Source organism: Caretta caretta, chromosome 6, assembly GCF_965140235.1.
Source record: "Caretta caretta isolate rCarCar2 chromosome 6, rCarCar1.hap1, whole genome shotgun sequence".
Taxonomy (NCBI): Eukaryota; Metazoa; Chordata; order Testudines; family Cheloniidae; genus Caretta; species Caretta caretta.
In genome coordinates, this window is record NC_134211.1 from 97,775 (window position 1) to 105,007 (window position 7,233).

Sequence of the window (7,233 nt, forward strand, 5' to 3'; positions counted from 1 at the left end):
CTTCCGCTTCCGGGAAGTAACCGGAAACCCCATCCCACAGGGAGCGGGACCAGAGCGGCTGCTCAACAAGAGCACCATAGAGAGGAGGAGGTTAAGGGCTAGAGCGACTCATGCTGCGGGCATAAACCATAGACGGTAGTTGGACTGAGGCTAGAGCGGCGTCCGCTAGCCCCGATACCACAGCGGGGCTGAGTCCGCCTGCCTAGAATGACTCCAGCGGGGCAGTTACCATAGAGAGGAGACTCGTTCGCTAGAGCGACAACCGCGGGTGGCAAATATAGAGCGGTAGCGGGGCTACGCCTGAGCGCCTCCCATGGGCGATCCGTACCATAGAGATGAGTGGCTAGAGGGACGAGAACTGTACCATGAAGGCAGGGAAGTCGGGCTAGAAGGAATCTCACGAACAGGGTGAGAGCGGCTGCTCCCCACAAACCTGAATGGAACAGTGCCTGCCATAGAGCCTGCCCACGCGGGGACAGAGCGCCGCGCGCTGCTAGCGCGTCCCCTGCAGGAGCGACTGCCCGCCGCGCCATGGGGGAGGGGCAGGGAACGGGCCTCAACCCAGCCCCGCCCCCTGCCTCACCACTGCCCACCCCCATCCTCCTCTGTCTCCGTCCTTGCCCGGCTGCCTCACCCCCCTGCAGCTCCCACCCCGGTGTCCACTGGCACCTTAAAGACTAAGCCATTTATTTGGGCATCAGCTTTCGTGGGTATCTGAAGAAGGGGGGGTTACCCACGAAAGCTGATGCCCAAATAAATGGCTTAGTCTTTAAGGTGCCAGCGGACTCCTTGTTGTTTTTGTGGATACAGACTAACACGGCTACCCCCGATACTTCAGACCCAAAAGGCCCCCTACCCCCATTACAGTGCGGCTCCAAACAGATTAGTACGGGCCAGGGGAGTTCGCAGCTCAGAGCGATGGGCTCAGGCTCTCTGCAGACTCAGGGCAGTGGTGCTGTGTTAGTCAAGCTTGTGGCAGCTCCTCCCTCTCCCAGGGGTGGACTCAAGCAGCATTGGTTACCCTCAGATTGTTTTTGGAAGGTTATCGCTACAGCCATGAGGCTTAGCCACTTACTCTTTAAATGCAAGCTGAGGGTCAGGAGTATCTGAATACACCTGTGGGCCCCATACAAATGCCTCATGGGGCCTGCATGTTTGTCACACCTGTTGTCATTTTCAGCTGGAGAGGTGTGCTCAGTTGGTTTGCAGCTCCATGTTGCTAAAGCTTTGGATTGAGTTGGTTTTGGGGTGGCTGTCTTGATTTAGGTGCGCCGGAAACTGTGTCCGATTTGTGTCTTAATTGTAGCAGAAGCCATCCAGACTTGATTTAAATACTTCAAGGAATGGAGAATCCAGCCCATCCTTAAAAACTTGTGCCTTACTTCCCATATGAATGTGTCTCACTCCAGCTTCTAGGCGCTAGATGAAAGAGCCCTGTACCATGAGAAATTGCCTCCTGATGTAGGCCCAACATGTCAGCAACAGCAGTGTGCAGGAGGTCAGATTAGGTGATCACAGTAGACCCTTCTGACCTTAAAGGCTGAGTCTATGTCACCTCTTAACCTTCTCTTCTATAAACTAAATAGTTTGTGCTTTTTCAGTGTCTTCCTGTGAGGCAGGTTTTCCAGACCATGAGTTGCTCTTGTGAACCCTTTTTCTGAACCCTTTCCAATTTATCAACATCCTTTTTGAAGTCTGGACACCCCAACTAGACAAGGTATTCAATAATGGTCTCACTGATGCTATTACTCCCCCTCCCTGCTCCTACTTGATACTTCCCTGTTTATATATCCACGATCACATTTGCCCTGTTGGACACCACATCACACTGGAAGAGCCTGTTTGGTTCAGTGTACAGTAGGGTGGGCTGGATTATATTGTCAGTTGATAGATTATAAACCCAGAAAAACCCACTGTGATGATCTAGTCTGACCTCCTGTATTACATGGGCCATAGGACTCCTCTTGAGTTAATTCCTGTTTGAACTGGAATAGATGTTTTAGCAAAACATCCAATCTTGATTTAGAAATTGCTGTCACAGTCCTGGTAAATTGTTCCCTTGTAAAAACTTGCATCTTATTTCCAATCTGAATTTGTCTAATTTCAGTTTCCAGACACTGCATCATGTTACATGTCTGTCTGCTAGATTGAAAAGCCCTCTACTATCAAACCTCTGTTTCCTATGTAGATATACATAGATTGTCACCTCTTAATTTTCTCTTTGTTAAGGTAAACAGAGACTCAAGGAGCTCAATTGCTATCATCTTTCCAGCAGTTTTAGTGATAGCTTTCATTTCTCCAGGACTCTTTATGGCATGGAAGGCCCCAGAGCTTTGAGGTAAGGGAGATGTTTTGTGGGGTGGGGCGGGGTGGGGCGGGGCAGGGCAGCAGTACCTGTGCATTGTTTCCTTGCCCCCTCCGCTCCACTGTTTAAGGGAAGATGCCTCCCCATGCATTCTGTAAATATACATTGCCCTGAGAAAACAAATCAGGGATTTCTGCTCCAGACAGGAAATTGACTAGTGAAGCCCTAGCTCCTTCTACCACTCGGCTACATGGACCCTATTCTGGACAGCAGTGACTCTCTGAATAGGACTTAGGGTTTGTGGTGGAAACCAACTGAACATGAGCTCCCAGTACAAGGCTGTGACTAAGAGAGCGAATATGATCCTTGGATATATAAGCAGAGGGATATTGAGTAAGAGCAAGAATGTGGTATTTCCCTCTGAATACAGCATTAGTGAGACCATCGCTAGATGCTGTTTCCAGGACTGGTGTTCACACTTCAAATCGGATGGTGACAAATTAGAAAGGGTTTGGAAAAGAGCTACAAGGATGATCTGGAAAGCCTACCTTAAAATGAAAGACTGAAGGAGATTTATCTATTGAATATGTCCAAGAGAAGGCTAAGATTCCCGTCTGTAGGCACCTATGTGGGGAGGGGATTTCTGATAGCAGAGGGCTCTTTAATCCATCAGACAAAGGCAGAATGAAATCCAATGGCTGGGAGCTGAAGGAAGAGAATTCAGGGTAGAAATAAGACACAGATTTTAAACGGGAGGGAACATCTCCCCTTGGGATGTGTTGGATTCTAGATTGCAGAGAGTCTGTAAATCATCCTGGAGCGTCTCCCCTGAAAAGCTATGCTCTAGCTCAGCCAGATGCAGGAATCACTGAGATTTTCTAGCCAGGATTATATAGGAAGCCAAACCGGATGGGCCCTTCTGACCTGAACATCTCTGAACAGTATAGTAGTCCCTGGAGATCGGAGCCATGCTGTGCGGGATGCTGTACAAACACAGAGCGAGGGGCAGGCCCTGCCCCAATTTAAGGCCCTGATCCTGCAAGGACTTACGCATCTGTGAGTAGTTCATTGACTTCAGTGCCTAAAATTAAGCATGCGTGTAAGTCTTTGCTGGATCAGGACCTCAAGATGAGACAGACAAAGGCTGGGTGGGGAAACAGAGACTAACAGAAGAAAAGAAACTTGCCCATGGCAGGTCGGCAGCAGAGCCAGGAAGAGAACCCAGGAGGCCTGGATTCCAACGTAGTGTTCTGTCCACTAGACCACGCTGCCTCATTTGAATGGAGCAAGGTCATTTTATGCCAGCTGAGGATCTAGCCTCTTGAAGCACACATGACGGTTTCTTCAGAGACCCTGTTTTGGGGGTTTATAGTATGCTCAGGTAGTCCATTCCATAAAGATCCATCATCTAAGAGTTAGTCACTGGAAGAGACCAGCTTTGGGGCCTGTTACAGGGCTATCATCTAGTCTTACCTCCTGTACATCACAGGCCAGAGAATTTTTCCCAGTTCCACCTGTGTTGAGCCAAATCGCTTGTGTTTGGCTAAAGCATTTTCCAAAAAGGTCTCCAGCCTGGATCTGGAGACAACAAGAGATGCACAATCCACTACTTCCTTTGGGAGTCTGTTCCAGTGGGTAAGGCACACATTTATACCAGTGAGGGTGATTATTTCTTATTGGAATTCAACTGGCTTCCGCTTCCAGCCAGTGGTTCTTGTTCCAGCCAGTGGTTCTTGTTCTGCCTGTCTCTGCTAGAGTAAAGAGTCCTTTAGTACCTGCTATTTTGTCCCGTGAAGGTCCTGCTGCACCATAATCATGTAATCACTCAATCTTCTTTTTGGATGAGACTGAGTTCATTAAGGCTCTCCCTCAAAGGCCCTCAAATAATTTTTTTCCCTGTCAAACTAACCCAATTACTTTCTTTCATGAGATTACAAGTTTGATATAAGTCTGTGTTGATTTAATATACTTAAACCTCTGTAAGGTATTTGACTAGGTACTGCAGGACACTTTGATTAAGAAACTAGAACAATACAAAATCAACATGGCACACATTAAATGGATTAAAAGTCTGCTTACTGATAGGCCTCAAAATATAATTGTATAGGGGGAAGGTGTGTTTCCAGTGGCCCCTGCAGGGACCGGTTCCTGGCCCTGCACTATAACATTTTTATCAATGACCTTGAAGAGAACATAACAGCATCACTTATAAAGTCTGCAGATGACGAGGACAGGTCACTGATGCAGAGCGATCTGGATTGCTTGGTCAGCTGGGCACAAGCAAACAATATGCATTTTAATATGGCCAGATATAAAGTCAGACATCTGGGAACAAAGAATATATGCTGTGCTTACGGGATGGGGGACTCTATCCTGAGAAGCAGTGACCCTGAAAAGATTTGGGTGTCATGATGGACAATCATTCAGACATGAACTCCCAGTGCAATGCTGTGCCTAAAAGGGTTAATGTGATCCCTGAATGTATAAATGGGAATATAGAATCGGAGTAGACTGGTTATATTACCTTTGTATTTGGCACTGGTGCAACTGCTGCTGGAATCTTGTGTCCAGTCCTGGTGCCAACAATTCAGAAAGGATGTTGATAAATTAGCAAAGGTTCAGGGAAGAGCCACAAGAATGAGGAAAGGATTAGAAAACACGCCTTATAGTAACAGACTCCAGGAACTAAATCTAGTGAGCTTAACAAAGAGGGTGACTTGAACACAGTCTATAAGTCCTTAAGTGGGGAACAGAAATTTAATAACAGAGAGCTCTTCAATTTAGCAGAGAAGAGGCAATGACTGGAAACTGCAGTTAGCCTTGTCTATACTGCAAAGTTTTTGTTTGTTTTTGGCCAAAAGGCAGCTTTTGGTGATGAAACAGTACTGCAAGGCCACTTTTGGTAACAAAACTCTTCAGTTTTGGTGACAAAATAAAATCACCTAAACGAGAGTCATATGGCTTTTTATGCAAAAGTATTGTTGCCAAAGTGCCAGTGTAGACACCGCGCTTGATTTTTATCACTTTAATTGGCCTCCAGATGGTGTCCCACAATGCCCATCCTGACTGCTCTGGTCAGCAGTTCCAATTCCACTACCCTGCAGCCAGGTAAGCAACTGTCTGCCCCTCCTCCTTTAAAGCCCTGGGAAATTTTGAAATTCCACTTCCTGTTTGCTCGGTGTGGAGAGCTCATATCATATCTTCCCAGCTGACCATGGCGGTTCCATGCGGCAAACACTCTCCTGCTTGGACCAATGTGGATCTGCTGGATCTGCTCAGTATTTTGGGAGAGGAGGCTGTGCAGTCACAGCTGCATTCCAGCCATAGGAATTTCAATACCAAGTGGTGGATTTCTCAAAGCTTGTGCAAAAAGGGCTGTGCTTTTTGGGACATGCTGCTGTGCACAGCAAAGGTCAAGGAGCTGAGGCACGTGTATCGGAAAGCAAGGGAGGCAAACCATCACTCCAGTGCCGCTGTTTTGATAAGGAGTTGGACGCTATCCTCGGCAGCGACCCCACTTCCCCCACCCAAGAGCCCCATGGATACTTCGATGGAGCTGGCAGAAAGTGGACCTAACCCAGAGAATGAAGTCATTGATGAAGAAGTGGAGGTAGCTGACAATGTGGAGCACACAGTAGGGTCGCCTGGTGGTGCGTCCAGTCAGGAGCTATTCTCCACTCCGGAGGTATCTAGCCAGTCTTGGCAGTCACACTGCAGTGAGCAAGAAGCAGGAGCAGAGACTCCGATAGGTGGTTTTGCTTTGTGAAATGCTGAGGTGGGTTGAGGGTATAGAAATGGCTATGTTTCTGTGTGCTGGACATTTCCCTGTGCAGCTATGCACATTGTGATTTCACAGGAATCCTCCAGAGAGATCTCAAGGAAACTTTCCTGGAGGTACTTGGCAATCCTCTGCTGAAGGTTTCTTGGCAGAGCTGCTTTGTTCCTTGCCCCATTGAAGGAAACTTTTCCGCGCCGTTCTGCAATCACTTGTGCAGGGACAAAGCGGCACCCAGGTGAGCAGCATAGGGATCGGGGCAGAAGCCACAAGAGTGTAGTAGATGCACCCTTGCTTCCCTGCTTACCCTCAGGAGTGAGATATCTGGTACAACCACCACCTGTGGAAAAGGTTGGGAAAATTTAGAATATTGTTCCTAGTCGACTGTACCACGACCCTTTCATATTGATTTTCTCCCCATGTACAATGTCCCCCGCCCTGAAGTATACTCACGACGCTTGGGGTGTTGGCCGGTGTTCGCCAGCATTTGGTCAGTGAGAAAGCGATTGGTATGTTACTTAGGAGTATTTTACTGTACTGTTTCAATGCTGTGCTCATACTTAATCATGCTTCTGTGTATTGTTCCTTGTGTTTCTGCAGATGTGGCCTTCAGAGGCATCCCCTACACACCGGCAGAGTGCTTCCACCAGATAAGAAAGCATCCAAGATGGAGCAAAGAAGACATGTTCCAGGAGGTGCTGCAATACTCAGATGCAGAAAAGAGGGAACGCAGGCAGTGAAGGGAAATGGAAAGGTTGGACAGAAAAGAAAATGAGGCTTTCATTGGGGATGCAATGGAGAGGATGATTAAAGTTATGGAGAAGCAAACTGAGATGCTACAAAGAGAAAAGGAGTGCTTGTGGCACCTTAGAGACTAACCAATTTATTTGAGCATAAGCTTTCGTGAGCTACAGCTCACTTCATCGGATGCATACTGTGGAAAGTACAGAAGATCTTTTTATACACACAAACCATGAAAAAATGGGTGTTTACCACTACAAAAGGTTTTCTCTCCCCCCACCCCACTCTCCTGCTGGTAATAGCTTATCTAAAGTGATCACTCTCCTTACAATGTGTATGATAATCAAGTTGGGCCATTTCCAGCACAAATCCAGGTCCCCCCCCCCCACACACACACACAAACCCACTCTCC

The 7,233-nt window shown here is 47.5% G+C and overlaps 1 long non-coding RNA gene across 2 annotated transcripts; it reads left to right on the plus strand.

The window, feature by feature from the left end:
* Positions 1 to 10: 10 nt before the first annotated feature.
* On the plus strand, positions 11 to 6,969 carry LOC125639027 (uncharacterized). Of its 2 annotated transcripts, XR_007357356.2 has the most exons (4): positions 11 to 408; positions 1,602 to 1,717; positions 2,230 to 2,338; positions 6,681 to 6,969. It is a non-coding gene; the product is annotated as an uncharacterized LOC125639027 (long non-coding RNA). The 2 variants fall into 2 exon arrangements; XR_007357357.2 differs by lacking the exon at positions 1,602 to 1,717 and having other exon boundaries at positions 85 to 408.
* The last annotated feature ends 264 nt before the right edge of the window (positions 6,970 to 7,233 follow it).